Source organism: Sturnira hondurensis, unplaced genomic scaffold, assembly GCF_014824575.4.
Source record: "Sturnira hondurensis isolate 20B ecotype Veracruz unplaced genomic scaffold, ASM1482457v3 Scaffold0014384, whole genome shotgun sequence".
In the NCBI taxonomy this organism is placed as follows: domain Eukaryota; kingdom Metazoa; phylum Chordata; class Mammalia; order Chiroptera; family Phyllostomidae; genus Sturnira; species Sturnira hondurensis.
In genome coordinates, this window is record NW_028087015.1 from 40,257,716 (window position 1) to 40,274,844 (window position 17,129).

Consider the following 17,129-nt stretch of genomic DNA (forward strand, 5'->3'; position numbering starts at 1 on the left):
AAAGCCATTCCAAGAGCCTTATCAGATGTCTTGAAGGCATTTTTTGTAACTGCTTTCTTTCCTGTTCAACCCTTCCTTCTGTTTGAGTTCCCTCTGTCTTCTTACTTCTCCCCCACTCCTCTGCTTCGCCTGATTAGGGCCAGAAATTTTTTCATTAAGTCATTTTATAGTGCAATAACAACATTTACTATTCATGAAGTCCCCCCTCCATAATTTTTAAGTTTTTCCATGTGCCTGGAAGCTTATTTCTGCTCTGCTCATTTTACAGAGTGTCTCTCTTCCTTCCAAACACAAACTAAAGAGAAAGGAAAAGGTGGGGGCGGCTGGGGAGGAGATAACATCCAGATTCTTGAAGTGTCTTTAATCCAGTAAAATTTCCCTCTGGACTCAAACAGCTCGCTGCTGGAACTGACTGGGGACCTGAATTCCCGGCTAAGAATTAAGTCAAGAAGAAAGGACGGCAGAGACAAATAACAGAGTCAGCTCTATGCTTTGGAAACCGCTATTTTGACCGGGGCTCCAAAGCCTTTAACCCATTCATTTTTCCCCCGTTTTCTACAATTCTTACTTCATCTTTCCGGCCGGCCGTCTTACAGCAAGCAGACAAACACCCTTGAACCCCTCTAGGCTGCGTGGATTTAAAACAAGTTTGTACAGGGTCTTGGGCAGATACTTTCTTATTGCGCGAGTAAGAGAAAGTTCACGTTTTCGTGCCCTACGTTGTCAATCACCAGGAAAAAGCTTCTCCGCGGCACATACCAGGTTCCCAGCCTTTGTCACACGGCAAAAAATGAACACCCTTGGAGGAGTTAACGAGGCGGTCGGCCGGCGGCCCGGAGCCCCACCAGGGCTGTCCGAAGAGCACACAGACGGGCGCACACACAAAAGGGAGGCGCTTGTGAAATGTCACAAGCTGGACATCTGGAGACCGACCCCAAAGGTAAATGCATTCCAGGGCAGCATTCCTGGGATGTCAGGCCGCACAACCCAACCGCTGCTGTCCCCAAGTCCACCGCCTCCTGGCTAAGATTCCCCAACAGTGCCCCGGCTGCACCCCAAAGAGGGGGAAAGCAAAGGAGGGAAGGAGGTCGCAAAAAATGGAGCCAAAGGGGAGAAGGGTTGGAAAGCTACTCACAGGCTAGCTAGCGCCGCTGCGACGCGAGCATGACTCGCCCGCGCCCGAGCCTCCAGGCAGCCGCGCAGCCCTCTCGGCGGCCGCGCTTAAATAGCCGCGGGCCCGGGAGCCTCCGCCGCGGGCCACTCCCGGCGAGATATGGTTGTAATCAGATGCTGGCAGCTGAGGACTCCCCAGGAATGCGCCGGGATGTTTTTGCTGCCTGGGCTCGGTAACTCCCCCTCAACGTGTCTGCTGAGTCTTCCAAACTTAACTGTTTATTAACTCGGGTGCCCCCGCGCACAGGACACGGCTGCGCCCGGCTCGAGAGCCCCGCCAGCGGGGGGCGATCGCGGGGAGCTGAACGGCGCGGAGGGGAGGGGACAGCAGGGCGCCGTCCAAACCCCAGACCCAGACCTGCGGGGCTGGCCCGGGGCCCGGGGCACCGGGGAGGGTGCAAGTAAGGACAGTGAAGGGAAGCTCCTTAGGGAGGGGGTGGGACCCCGACCTTCATCCCGCCGGCTCCTCCCTGGATTGCCGGTCGGAGCGACGCGCCCCACGAAGTCATCCTAACCCGTTGGGTCTCGGGGAACAAAGGACTGCCTTCACTCCCGACTTCGCTGGCAGGAGGCAGCTCCCAGCTCAGATCTGCCCTTGCGGCGGCTGGCCCTGTGGTTGCCTTCTTTGAAGGGATGGGGTCTTTTCCGTTACACACGGGGGTTCACTCGAATCGGTGGGCAATCTCGGTGTTTGTGTGTAAAACCTACTGTATTTACATATGAAATATAACCCCGTATATACGGATATAAAAACCGTTCTCTTTCTATGAAATCGATATAAACGAAAGTGTTCATGTCTGTATAACCTGTGTAGATAAGCTATATATCCGATATCAACTAATTACATGCTGGCTTCCCTCACAGTACGTGTGCATCCGTGTGTGGGTGTTTAACACGGCTTCATCGGTACTACTTCCCATGGCGTTTCTCACATCTCTATGAAACATGGGAAATAAAATATCCGAAACTATTGCTGGGCATGCTGAGCGGCAGAAAGCACTCCACACCGTGTCTCAGTGAACCTTAACACATTGCGAGTTCATTTTCTCCATATTTAAAAATCGCGGGCACTTGCAAAAAGCACTCGCAGAAGCTTTGGTGCTTTTAAAGAATTGTGAGAATATTCTTGTGAAGAGCATGTCTATGTCCCCCCTTTTATGCAGAGACAACGTGCCCCCCTTTTCCTGCCATTTTGTGAGCTGGATGGGAAAGGGTTATTGACTTGACGGAGTAAGTGAGGCAGGTACATGTGCACTTTACCTCTGGGAGCTAGGGGTTCACATGGCGCTCCTGGGACACCAGGGATGTATTTTGTGGTCCAAGTCTGGCCCCGACAGCAGAGCCGCTGTGTAATTTGGGGGCAGCTTCATGTGAGTGGCAGGCCCTGCCCTCCAGTAGGTCAGGCTTGGAACAGCCAGGGTCCCAGGGGCAGGCCCAGCCCCACGAGGGTGGGAATCCCATCTTTCCTGGACCCTTCTATTTCTGCCACCTGTCTCATCCCCTCACACCTAGAGGTGCACGGGGCGACGAGGCTTTCACCGACAGAGTTCAATATTCCGGTGAAGCAATTTCCCATTGTTTGTTTAAAAGAGCTTCGTGTGAGTGACAAGAGGTGTGCACACTGCCGTCTTAGGATGGTATTCGTAACATTTATGTAGATTCGAGCACATCTCAGGACCCAGCCCTTTGCCTTCCCAAAGGGGTGGTTTCACTTCGTAGGCTAAGTAGCCGAAGACATAAATGAGCGCTGATTTCAGGTGAAGGAAGGCTTTGGCAATTAAAAACAAAAACATAAAAGGTCTCTACCAATCCTCAATATGCAATACTTTCTCAGCTCAGAAGTGGCCCCCCAAACCTATTTTTTGAATCAAAAAATGCTCGTGCTGAGAAATGCTAGGTTATGTTTGCTCTGCCCCAGCAGATGGACCGGATTTGCCGAAGAAGCCAGAGGGAGAAAATGATTTCGTCTGCAATGAGCTGTAGTTTCAGGAGGACTGTGATGAAAACAGGGCTTTTATGAGCAGCGGGCTCACACGTCCCCACAGACAGTTTCAAATGGACAGTCTGTCGTTTCACACAGAAATCTCAGGAGTGGACAGGGGAGAACTCTGTCTGAAGTGCATTTTTATCCTCTAAGGCGATGATATTGCTTCTGGCAGTACTTCAGTGTCCTGCTTCCCTGAAGAAAAAAAAGGGAAATCATTTAACCCTTCTTCTCCCTGGTGGCCCACTGTCCCCTGTCCCAGCGATGTTGTCCCCTTCTCTGTAGGACTCAGATAGACACCCTTGCAGCTGAGAATCACAGCCTGATCCACCCCAGATGTTAACTCTGCCTGAACCGTGGGCTATTCTTGTTGCCACTGAAACTGATGTTGGAAAAGTTAAAGTGGGGACAATTCAGTGCATTGTTGGAAACGCTGGTCCTCGCATGACTCTTCCCCGTGCACAAAACCTGCCTGTGAGGGAGAAGGGAAAAAAATAAAACTGACGACTGCATTCCCAGCCTAGGAAAGGGGTAGTTAATCCCGTGATGGCTTGCTGAAGAATGCATGGTTTATTATTAAAGTAATCTCTTAAGATTTTCCTGGAATGTGCTTCTACAGCAACTCTGTCTGTGTGAGCTATCCTGTGTGTATGTCTTTTCTTCCATAATTAAGCTGATTTTTCCCCCTTTTGCTCCCAGACGTGCTCTCTCTCTCTCTCTCTCTCTCTCCTCTGCAAGAGCTTCTTCTTCCTTCTTCCCTACTGCCCCTGCTTCCCTTAAACAACCATGTTGAATCCTGCCATTTCCCATGAACTGTAACCACCCCTTTGGACTTGGCCACAGGTAAACTGTGCACCTCGGTGCCTCGCCAGACACTTCCAACTGTTCGCCTCAGACGAGGACTGGCTGAAGTCTGTGGCTCTAGCAAGGTCACATCTTTTCTTTCCCACCTCCTCAGTGTCCTTTAAAAAAGGAAGAGAATAGCTATTGTTCTCAGAAAATGTTCTCCGACCTTGATAGGTCCCGTGTATTTATAGACGCAGAGAAACTGGCCCTGCCAGATTTGACTCTTGACAAGGCAGGACAAATATTGGAGGCTTTTCCCTATCTGTCTACTTTCCTATCTACCTAAACTCTGAAATTTAAAATATGGGGAGCGTAGCCTCATTGAAGGCAGTTTGTTTTTGTGTTGTAGGTTGCTTTTGTTTGTTTTCTTGGTTACCCCTGCATTGCACCTCAGAACGCCGTACTGACTATCTGCTTGGGATATGAAATGTTAGTAAAACTCAATGGCACTTGCAAAGTAGGAGTGGTGTGAAGTGACGAACATTTAAAAATTCAATATGATGCATTTATATAACCAAATACATTTTTTTACCAACATAAATTTTTATAATGAAAAGAGTAAAGTTAAGAAAGAATATTCAGTTCTGGCCAAGTGGCTTCGTTGGTTGGAGTGCTGTCTCATACACCAAAATGTTGTGGGTTTGATTCCCAGTCAGGGCACTTACATAGGTTGTGGGTTCAATTCCTGGTTGGGGAGAATGTGGGAAGAAACCAATCGATGTTTCTCTCTCTCTCTTTCCCCACCTCCCTCCCTCCTTCTTTTCCCCTTTCTCTAAAAATCAATAAGCATGTCCTCAGGTGAGGATGAAAAATAATAATAATAAAGAATACTCATATGAATTACTGGTTAAATATTATCTTATTTGGAAAGCAAGGTGGAAAGAGTTATTAGAAATAAAAATGCATATATGGTAATCTGCAAAGTACCAGTATTAATTATTATTTTAGCAAACACATGTAGTTCACTATCCCATGTATAAAATCTATCCCCTAGAAATAAACATATATGTAAAATACAAAGATGTTAATTGCTGCATTGTCCACAGCAGCAGAACCCTGGGAACAAATGTCTGTCAATAGGAGAATGATTGAATAAGTTATGATGTATCTGTATGACATAGTATTCAGTCCTTTAAAGGAATAAATTGGAGTTCAACCTTGTAATGTGGAAGGGTATTTATTAGGTATCATTGAGTGAAAAAAGCAAGATATAGAAAAAGTGTAAATGATGCTGTGATTTTAGCAACGTGGAGTGTAGCACCTGCTCATCCAGCTGTGAGTGCACGTGTTTGGGTGTGTGTGTCTTGGGGAGACTAGAGACCGGACTGCAGTAGCGATTACTGGGACCTGATGGAGGTCAGAGCAACAGGGGAGAAAAGGGGGGGGGAATGCTGTGCCCAAAGGGAAAAGAAACTACAATCGCCTGTATGGAGATGTCGATAATAATATGCACAGGTTTGCATAATGTTTTAAATGCCCCAGATAATTTTAAGATAAAAAAAAAGAGTTGTCAAATCTTATAAAATAACTCTCATTGTCGCGTTTTCCACAAGGTCTTGCAGAAGTGAGTATTCCCCATTGTTCTCGTGTTCTAAGTTGGTCTCCAGAGCAGCAGTCCTTACATCTCAGCGCTCAGCACAGACATCCCGCAAGCTTGCTGCGAGGGCAAACTTGGGCCCAGCCTCAGAGGCCTGGACTGGAAAGGCTTGAGGGCAGGTTGGTGGCCGGGTGTGAGGTGCCTGGAACGTGTGCTTTTACTCAGCACCTCCAGTGACTCAGCTGCTGTAGGCTTGGAGACCACGTTTCTAGAAATGCTGCCTTTCTCCTGCAGTCAGAGAACACCTGTTCTGTTCTCTGTGCTGGGATGAGAGCTGTGCGGAGAGGGAGAACCACAAGGTCAGGAGGGAGGAAGTAGGCACATCGCTTTCAGACCCTGGCCTTTCTTCCTCCTTTTGGCTCTCAGCAGCCTCTATGGCCTGGCTCCGGTGGTCCCATCAGTCAGAGCAGCAACAGGTTTCCCCACCTATTTTTGACCAGGTGGAAGAGATTGTCAACCCTAACCTGCACCCAACTCCAGGTTACCCAGAAAAAGAGAAGACTATAGGACTCCCAACTCCTGCGCCGACCCTCTACTATTCTTGACGTGATACTCCATCTCGGCTTCAAAGGGGCCATTGGAAAATTGAAACCGTATATTATGTACAAGATTGCCTTTATGATATAGCAAAGAAAGTGGGATTTAGGATCAGATCCAGGTGAAAGTCCTGGCTCCATCTCTTGCTAACTGCCAGACCGAGGACAAGTCACCTAACTTCTCATGACTCCTTTTCCTTCCCCATAAAATGGACCTTCCTGGCTTTCCCCTCCCATTTTGTCTTTGGTGGGAAGCAAAGTCATATTTCCCAGAGGTCCTTGTAAAGTGTGAGGCTATATAAATACTATAAGATATGTAAAAATTATGCAAAAAACTCCATTCTTACTAGAAAGGTGTTTTTGTCCTACTTATTGTGACCACCAGTATCAGAAACTCCATCATTAGTAACTTGTGTGCTCAGACACCTATGCTGCCTGGGTTGTAGTGAACTTTCCTATGGCTGACCCCTTGCGTAGGACAGCACCAGACTGTGATTTTCCGACACATTAGTGAGCATTACTTCAGTGGATCTGTTTCATCCTGCCAAAGAGAGACCAGTGACTTTCTGCTGAAAGGGGGAGATTTAAGCGGGGTGGAAGGCAGCACGTGAGAAAATGGGCACTAATGACCAACCTGTTTTACCCTGAATACCTGTTGCTATTGCTGAGAAAAGTGCCTCACCATCCACAGATGCTCAGTTCAATCCCCAAACATTTCCATTCTGCTCCATCTAAGGCCCCGGGTTGTGTGAGGGCCCCTGGGCTGGATTAATAGCCTCCGTTCCAAACTGGAGCTGCCACTTGTGAATGATGAAAGAATAGTATTTGGTGAACTCATCTGATGCTCAGGCTCCATATTGTTTCTAAATTAGAGGATGGAGGGAAAATGTCTGGAGTCCAAGGTAATTTAACTTCCTAGTGATTTAGAAGCTCATGAACATGTATGTACCCATGCTTAGATGCATTTTCTGAGGAGGTAAAGCCTAGATTTCATGGATCCTCAAAGGATCCCATGACACAAAAACAAGGCTAAAGCCCACTGTAGTATGGGTGTAGAGCTAAATTCTCCTGGTTAGTTTTTATCTGAGGATTTTATTGGAGTCTTTTGCACTAATCTGATATTAGTCCTCACAACATTATTGTCAAACAGGTTAGGGCAAGTATTTCTTTCTCTAAAGGTTTAGAAATGTAAGCCCAGAAACCTTGACTTACTTTTGTTTACAGAGCTAGGAACAGAGCTAAAACGATTACTCAACTCCCCTGGAATGACCTAAAACATAGCACTCATGCACTCACGCCCAACCATAATTATCGCGGTTAGGGACAACTCTTGGGGTTTCCAGGATCCTGTATTGGTCTGTCTACACCTGGAAAAGAGTATCTACTACAGATACTCCTTCATGCAAAAGACCCTGACAAATGGAAGGGTGTCCACAGCAGGGCCGTGTGGGCAGTGAGGGAAATGCCCTGGCACCTGAGAACTACTGGGGCCCTACCCATGAGGCCTGACTCAACTGAGAGTGTGTAGCCAGGGCAAGAGACATCTTGGGCATATGAGGTCGGTTGGGGAGGGGAGGCCCACGGAGAGCAGAGCTTTTTCCAAATATCCAAAAGCTTGTCATGTGGACAGTAGCTCAGACTCCTCTGCACCAGCAAATATCACATAGACACACATACCCCCAGTATGATGGTCACACCATCGTTTTTGTGGTATTTATGCCCCAAATTGCGTAACTTCAATCCAATCATGAGAAAACGTTAGACAAATCCAGATTAATAGACATGCCACGTAAGACCTGACCAGGGCTCCTCACAAGTCATAAAAGATGGAAGAATTGTCACAGATAGAAAACTAAGGAAGCTCAAAGACGGAATGGCATGTGGGATTCTGACTTGAATCCTGGAATGGAAAAAAGACATTAGAGGAAACACCGGTCAAAGTTGCATAAGGTCTGTAACTGAATCATTAGTTTTGTCTCAATATGACTATCTAATTAATATTACTACCTAATTTTCATTATTGTACTTTGGTTCCATAAGCTCTTAACATAGGGGAGCTGGGGGAAATGTATATGTGAACTATTGTACTACTTTTGTGCCTTACCTCTAAGTCTAGAATTTATTTTAAAATAAACAGTGTGAAGAATCAAGTGACAAAAATGAACAGATTGGACTCCTGTCTTTGGCCGTCGATGGCAAAAGGAGATCCTCCACCGGGCTGAACAGCGTCTCTGCAAGATTCATGTTCCCCTGGAACCTAAGGTTGGGTCCGTTTGCAAGGAAGGTCTATGCAGACGGTTAAGAGGAAGCCATACTGGGTTACATGAAGTCTCGCCTCCAATGGACACTTTTTGACTACCTTGCAATACTTTTTGGTCAGCATAGCTCAGCTTTTTATTATATCCTATTTTGCATCTGGCACACTTCTGGAACCAGTGTGAAAGGTGTAAACCCCAGCTCCATAGCTTACCAGTTGTGTGGGCTGAGGAAAATTGCTGCACTTCTAGAAAGTGAGGGAGATAATAGGGCTTCCTTCTCAGTGTTTTGAGTTCATCTGTCAACCTGTCTACAAGATCTGCAGTGGTAGTTAGCACACAGTAGATGGCTGATGATAATGCAAATTTGTTGGCACATCTTAAAGGACTAATTTTTACAAGGAAATTTGAAAATAAGTGTACCTTAAACATCAGAAATTTCAGTCCTAAGTCAGCACATAGCAATTAGAACTCGTCTGCCAAGAAATATGTCAAAGAACGCTCGAAGCCATACAAGTGTCCATTAACAGAGAGCAGAAACATAAATCATGGTGCATGCATCTCTCAGGAATACCCCAACAATAACAGCATGGACATGGAGCTGTGACCACAACCTGCTCGTACCAGCGAAGATGAGCTGAGAAGGCAGAACGAATGTCAGGTGAATGCATAAAGCAGGATGCTATTTACATACAGTTTTAAATATGAAAAGTACAATTTTCTGATTACTTAGAGATACAACTATTCTATGAATGAATATAAAAGTGAGTGGGAATTGCAAATAACAAATGTAAGAAGGCGGTTCCCTCAGAGAGAAGGAAGAGAGGTAACCAAATAAAAGCTCCGATCATGCTGGTGATTTTTCCCCGTATGGTTTCATGCCGGGTGCTCGGGTGCATATTGTTTTACCTTTATGTCATATAATGCTCTGCTAAAGTCTCTATAGCTCTTAATTTATTGAATCCTCATAACAATCCTGTGAGCTGAAACCTATTATTAGCTTCCTTTCACAGATAAAGAAACTGAGGGAACTAAGTTCCCAGGGCTAGTCAACAGCAGAGCCCGGCTCCAACCCAGGTGGTCTTGTTCCAGGGTCTGTGACTTAATGCCTCCGCCACAGTGATGCTTGTTAGAATGTTATAAAGAAATGACAAGACCGACTCACCAATGCGACGCTGGAACACATGCTGGTCACCGTCCGCCGGCAGGTTCCCTCCCCACTCTGTGCCATGTGGGAGTCTCATCCTTCCTCATCCCACACTGGGCTTGGCTCCTCAGCTTCTGTTCCTTTCTCCTCCCTGAATCAATGGCCTCACTGTGATTCTTCTTCTTCTTCTTCTTTTTTTTGGCTTTGATTATGACCTCAGCACTCTTGCACTCTTTCCAGGTGGTATTTGGTGTCTAGACTTTGACTATAAGGAGAAAGCTCTGTCCTGACCTTATATTGGGCTTGGCCCTCACTGGATAATGGTCAGTGAGAGGGAGAAGAGAAAATGAGAGGTCGGCAAACTAAAAAGGACTGTTTCTCTGAGAGTTTTAAGAGAGATCAAGTACAAGTGGAGGTGGTAGGAGGTGTGTGTGTTGGTTCAAGACATAAACTGCTGTTTTTTAAAAGAAATATTGGTGGAAGATACAAGTTGTAGGAAGGAGCACTAATCCTTAAATAATTTCTACCTGGCTTGCAGATGGAATCAGTCCATCTCAGTGGAGCTACATCAATTTCCTCCCACGGTGAGGACACCACACTTACTTTGATTAATGTTCAGACTGCTCCCCACCCCCACCCCAAGCTGTCTCCTGGGGCAGAGCTTTCCGCCAGGCAGCCCAGGGAAGGAAACCTTATCACTGGCTTCTGCTGGGAGCTGAGCCAAGGCTCCTGAAGCCTCTGCATCAGGCCTCTGCCCAGACTCCTGTGGCTTCGGTCTCCAGAGGGAGATAGATGCAAGCTCACCAGAAGTGTTTGCTGAGGAAACACCATCTGCGAAGGTGAGGCTAGGCGTGGCTTTGGGAGAAGGGGGAACCAGGGCCAGGCTCTGCAGTTGTTGCTGAAAACGCTCAAGTCCTGTAGTCTCTTCACTGAGGACAACTGGAAAATGGGTAACCATGAACTTTCTATGTGTTTACCTGTCAACTGGACACTTTCTATTATTTTGAGGCAATTTTTAAAACTAAGGCTAGACATTAACTATACCTAGGAATTTGATACCAATCTCTGTCTTCTCTCTCCATCTGACACAACCCCCCCATTATATTTTGTTGTGAGTGAGTTTGAGTTACACGCCATTGTACATTGGTAAGTGAGTCTTTGAATAGGAAAGTTCTGATTGATAGCATTTGCTGATCTGCACAGGGTAACTACTCCCACCGTGACTTACGTCTAAGTGTCATGTGATGTCACTGAATGGGAGATGGCATCTTTCCCCACCTGACAGAGCCTGGTCATTGCCATCTCCAAACAGGATTTAACTTTTCCTTTTCACCCACTCTTCCAGACTGGAAATGCTTATCCTGGCCTTCCTTCTTTCACAAGGGAATGCTTATCCAACTTCTTCTGTCCTTCTGGTCCCAAGTTCCAGAAAAGAGTTGTGCATAGTTTCTACACCAACAGAGATGCACTAAGCCAAGGTTGAAGTAGACTGCATCTAATCCAACCTCTAGGGATATTTAGCAGTGTAGGGGAAATGCACAAGTAGAGGATCAAATTAAATGACATTGCCAGGCATGTCAGCCAAATCCGGAATGTCCACATTCTACAGCGCACGTGGCCTGTTTTGTTGAACGAGTCAATGATGTTAACAAAATGGAGTGGGGTTGGGTGGGCAAGACTGTCATGGATTTGTAGAGACTTAAAAGATTAAGAAAATGTACAGCTTTGTATGTCTTGTTTGAATTATGATTCTAAAATACCACATTAAAAGATACTGGGATTTTAGAGACTATGGCAGAATTGCTGTTAATTTTATCAAGTGTGTACATGGATTGTCCTTATGTATAAGAAATATAAAGTGAAGTATTTATGGATGAAATTTTATGAAATCATGGATTTTCTTTAAAATAATGTACTCAGTCCCTCAAACTGAAATAGATGAAACAAGTTTGTTGAAGCAGAACAATGGTTATATGGGAGTCAATACACAATTCTCTGTTTTTGTTTCTATGTTATAGTTTCCATAGTAAACAAATTAAAGATCACTACTACCATTTGGTGTTCTATGGAATTTGTTTGTTGATTTATTCATTCATTCATCTATTCATTCATTCATTCATTCATTCATCTATTCATTCATTCATTCATTCATTCATTCATTCATTCAACATACTCCATGTGCCAGTTACTGCTGGGTTATCATTTGGGTATGTAGATGAGCCATAGCTTCACTTTCTAGGATTTCCATGATTTAATACAGAAGGCTTCCCAGGTGGAACAATTTTATAGAAAAAACAATATCCTTTCAGTAGTCAGAAATTCATAATTTAGACTTTGGATATCAAAGTACCCTTTGACTGAGAGAGTGGCTTTGTTTCCCTAATTCCCCACCCCATCCCGAGAGGGGACCCAGACATCTGTCTGTGCTGGAGCAAAGCTTCCGGGGATGAAGGCTTGAGTCCCATCAACAACTCTCTATTCAACATTAGGCCTTATCAGGAGGCCCAGGCCTGGCCCCGCTTTTGTGCCTCTGTGCTCCTGGGTGCTTCTTCTCTGGGTTACTGATTTCAGGCGGAGTCAGATGATTTGCGAAATGACCTTGTCTTTCCTATCTGCTTCACACCACAGGAGTGAGGAGAGCAAATAGGTACAAAGTCTGTTTGGCTTCTGAGCCCCAGAAAGAGGCCTGTATTGCTGTCATGTGTTTGTCTGGTGAGTTATTCCAGAGTTTGTTTCTCCTTTCCTGGCTTCATAAAGTAAATACATTCATCTACAAAGCTTCAAGGGGGTTTTCTTTCAGGGACGTCTTTGGCAACCAGGATATTGCAACAGAAGTCCATTCTATGTTATGAAGGTAGTGCAGGTACTGGGGGGTGAAGGGGTTTCACTTCCCCTCCTTATTCTTCTGCTGTTCAAGTGTGAGCGGCTCCTTTGCCAGAGGGCAGAAAAAGAGTGGGGTAGAATGTGGAGATTGGTGTGACCTTAGAACCAAGATGTTGATTTACGAATTTCTTGCATGCAAGTTTAAGACATTTTCAAATGTATTCTCCTTTCATCCTCAGATCCATCTTGCAAGTCAGACCAGTACACTTGTCTCCATTTTCAGGATGATAAGGTTGAGTCTTGGAGAAGCCAGGGGATTCCTGCAAGTGCATGCAGATTGCTGTGAAGGTGCTAAGATTCACACCAGTTCTTCTAACTCCTATTATCCTGCCAGGTGACCTTTCACCTACTCTGAAAGACGTCTTAATCATTTGATGATGGTGAAGGAAGGAAGGAGGATAGAGATATTAGAGTTTTAAAATTATCCATAATGTCTCCATTATCACAACTGCTATGAATTCAGCTACCCTCTATTATCTTTTGATAGATGGATACTCTTTGTAATCTCCAAATATCTCTGAGCATCATAATGTAAAATCATACTGCCTTTATTACTATTTTGCCCGAGTATTTTAATTGGGTCCAAAAATTACCTTAGTACTGCATGTGATACCTGGTACAACTCAGCACTTTCCTCAAACAATTAGTCCTCCAAACAGGTTGACTTCAGTTCCATAAAGTCAGGGTCCTCGGGGTTGTGCTTGCTGCTAAGAGATGACAACTGTCCTTTGCGTTTGGGTAAAAATCAGCGTGGTGCTAAGTCAGCACATTTTGTCCCTTGTGAAGGAGGAGCTCCCAGAGGACACGCAGGGGAACATCAATGTCCCTCTGTGGCCATCTGGTTCTTCTTAGCTGAGGAATGCCCACCATAGCGGCAGTCCTGAGCAAAGCTCCTAGGAAGAGATGTGACCTTCAACCTGGGTGAAGAAAACAGTGTGAGGGGGTGGAAGGAGGGATGCAAGGAAGCGCTATTCACACTAGAAAACCCGACGTGACTCAGGTGGCAAACTTACTCTTTGTTTGGGAATCAGTTGGGACTGAAAAAGTCTTTTGGAAGAATCCACACTATTCACTGTTATTGAATAGTGTCCAGGCTGAATTACATGGAAGTCTGGACACAAAAAAATCCAAGGACTTTTTTTTAAAGCAATAAAAGCATTATGTTACCTTAAAAAGTGAGTAAAGAGACTTGTTATTTATCTGAATGCATTTTCTTAAAATATAATAGAAATATGTGAAGAATAAAAATGCTAATGAGGATATAAATCATTGGATAATTTATTCAAAATAAGGAAGGTTGAAATTTGAGATTCCTCAGTATCGCTAAAAGATACCTTTTTCTGTCCCATAGCAGGCACCCTGGGCTGGGTATAGGTGACCTGGTGGCTAATACTGGCACAGCCACTACTTAGTGTCTTGGGGCAAACAACTAATCTCTAAGTGTGACCTGGTTCAATTGTACATCATGATAAGGCCAATAAACTCAATCGTGACGGAAATGTTATACAAAATATTTCTATTGTTGGAAGCTATAATTACACACCTATGTTTGAAAAGAAGAATTAACCATATCAAGCATTTGTAAATAATTGGACAAGGCCCTGAGTTAGAGATCATCTTACTTTTTAGGGGAGCCTCATTGTGTGGTTAGCCAGGTTCATGTTTATTAAGACTTTTTAATATATGTATATTATTTCTTTATTTTTAGAGAGAGGGGAAAGGAAGGAAAAAGTGAGGGAGAAAAACATCAATGTGTGGTTGCCTCTCACATGGTCCCCACTGGAGACCTGGCTCACAACCCAGGCATATGCCCTGACTTGGAATCGAACCAGTGATACTTTGGTTCACAGCCCACGCTCAATCCACTGAGCTATACCAGCCAGGGCTACTAAGACTTCTTTATGACCTATGTCTTATAATGTTATTAGATAATTCATAATTACATCCTAGCAATTAAATAATATGAATAGGTAAATAAATTGTCTGAATATCCTTTATTGGTATTTTATTTTTTAATCAATTTTAGGGAGCGAGAGAGAGGAAGAGAAACATTGCTTTGTTGTTCCACTTCATTTATGTATGTATTCATTGGTTGATGTTCCTTCTGGACTGGAGATTGAACCCATAACCTTGGCGTATCAGGACCATGCTCTAACCAACTGAGCTACCCGGCCAGGGCTGAATATGCTTTTAATCATTATTATTATAACAACATAAACATATAAAGAATTTTAAAAATGCATTCACATATTTAATCTTCTTTCACTTATAACAAATATTATGCAGACCCAACTACTAGAATATTTGGAGTGAAGTCAGATATTCCAATAAACCTTCTAGGAAGTAATGAAATGGAATGGATGTTTTCTCCCCTTAGGTCTACAGGCAGATATGGGATATTGACTAGGCTTTTAATTTCCTCTAATAGCTGTAGAAGTCTTGACAGGAACTTCATTCTGACATGAGTCCCAAGTTTCCAATAACAAAAAACAGAGTTTCTCTGAAAATTGTTAGATTTTTATCACACAACAGTATATAAACCAGCTTACGGGATAAAAACCATTTTGCTCCTTAGGGATTTTTTTAGAACTTACTGAGTACTAATCAGTGTGTCAGGAATTTTTGGTCTGAACACCAGAATTTACTTCTTCTTCAGCTTAATGTTTTTGGGGGAGGTGGGTGAGTGGGGTGGGGTGAGGAAAGAATATCCCTTTAAGAGTTACTATGGCAGTACAACTTGAACTTGCCATTGAAATTGAAAACATTAATGTGATGGCTTGGAAGGTGACACCCTGCAAAAATATTTAAGTCATTTTGAATACGACTTGAAACAACATTTCCACAACAGTTAACTCTGGGTAAAAGCAGGAGGCTTGGGCATCGAAACAATGCTTCCTCTATTAAAAAGCAGCCCTAAAAGGACCTGGGAGTCAAATTTACTTTCATTTCTCTCTCTCCACATTGTTAGGAGAAAGAAGAAAAGAAAGAACAGGAAAGAGAAAGAGAGAAAGAAAGAAAGAAAGGGAGAGAAAAAGAAAAGCAAGCAGAATCAAACAAAAGCTCTCTGCACATATTTTAAGAATGCTGCATGCATATGTGTGTGTTTGTGACTGTGTGGGTATGTGTGTGCTAGATTTCAGCCAGAGACTATTTTCTACAGCTCCACAATTTCTACGACAGCTTGAAACCAAGTAATATTTAATCACTTCCATAAAAATGCCAAAATAAGAAAAACATGCATGAAAAAGGCAGCAATAAGAAGGCATGCTATAGATGTTATAGCTGACCACAGACGTCATTCACAAAACAAGCAAGTGGCCTAACCAGGCATTTTCCAAATGCTTTTTTTGGGAGAAGTTAACTCCCATACAGAAAGCTTCAAAATAGAAGAGGAAAATGACAGGTTAGTGCAGACTCTTTTTACTGATTTATCCCTAAAATGAAGACCACATTTTGAATTAAAATGCAGATCTCCAGAGGGTGCTTATGAGAAAGCATTATGAATACAAATAATAACTTAGCACGCCAGCCCTTTTCACAGACAGGAAAGCCCTTCCCTGAGCAGGAGGAGCTCCGTGGAAGAGGCCGCCCCTGCTCATCCAGCCTGGCTCAAGCCTGCAGGTTTGGGACGCTTTTCTGCTTCTGACTCTGTTCACTTCTGCTTTTGGTGTTTTTAGAGAACAGCGGAACTTATCCAACAGGAAATACTGGAATAGTTTTTGCAAGACCTCCATTTCCCTACCAGTGGCCTGAACAAGAATAAGGACTACCATGTGGTGTTGCTGAACTTTGCAAAGAGGGCTTTGAGCCATTATACATAACATCAGTTTAACTTTAGTTACATTTGGGAAAAATTGAAATGGTCTGAGTCTGCATAGCTCCTAGAAACACAGAATATAAGAGTCTTAAGAGCCCTGGGGGCATCCACCCCAGCCTCCCATCCACTACTTCAGTTTCACCTACAATATCACTTTCCCCTGCCCCATGAAGTTACTGAACTTACCCTAGGTCACTTTCAGCAGAGGGAATTTCCTGAGGCACTCTGTGCTGTCCTTGCTTAGGTTAGATACCTGCCTGTTTGGCCCGCATCCAAAGTAGATGCCATACAAGATTCAGTCTTCTTCAGCAAGCTACAGGTTTTGCTTGCATTTTTTAAGACCCAGAAACATTGCATAAAACCAACCCAGATGTCGGCTAATGTGTTGAGAACTTCGAGCGGGACCTTGAGTTCCTGCCTGTTTCTCTGTGGATTCTCCAGGGGACACACGATTGACAATTTCCCTGGCCACTGCTGGCTTGGAGCTCTTGTTTCTGCTCCTTTTTTTTTTTTGAGTTCCTGATTCACTTTGCTGTTTTTTGTCCGCCAGCCCTCTTTTGCACCACGTCAAACTCAACGTCTTCCCTTGTGTAGTTCACTCCCACCGTGTGAACGAAGCCCACCTCAATCAACACCTTTGTGCACGCAACTGTCTTTTCTGAACGTGTGTGGAAATAAACAGGATTTACTTTGTTTTGACATGTTTATTTGGACATAATAGATATCCATTCTATCTATTAGATGATATACTTTGATATGTACTAAAAACACTTGTTTATTTTGACATAGACACGTGCACATATACAAAGGTCTGTCCCGAAAAATTCCAGCCATTTTTAATAGAATGAGCATGGTTTGCATGGTATCGATGTAACCTGGCAACTAAGGAGA

At 44.1% G+C, this 17,129-nt stretch overlaps 1 protein-coding gene across 3 annotated transcripts in view; it reads right to left on the bottom strand.

Moving 5' to 3' along the window:
- Positions 1-17,129, bottom strand: part of DAB2 (DAB adaptor protein 2) — a 169,286-nt gene that overhangs the window by 47,064 nt on the left and 105,093 nt on the right. For 2 of the 3 annotated variants that reach the window (XM_037063222.1, XM_037063221.1), the window contains exon 1: positions 1,136-1,430. The exons of the other annotated variant lie outside the window; for it this stretch is intronic. The gene's annotated coding sequence lies outside the window, so the exon portion shown is untranslated. Of the gene's footprint in view, positions 1-1,135; positions 1,431-17,129 lie in introns of those variants that run through there. 3 annotated transcript variants of the gene reach the window in all.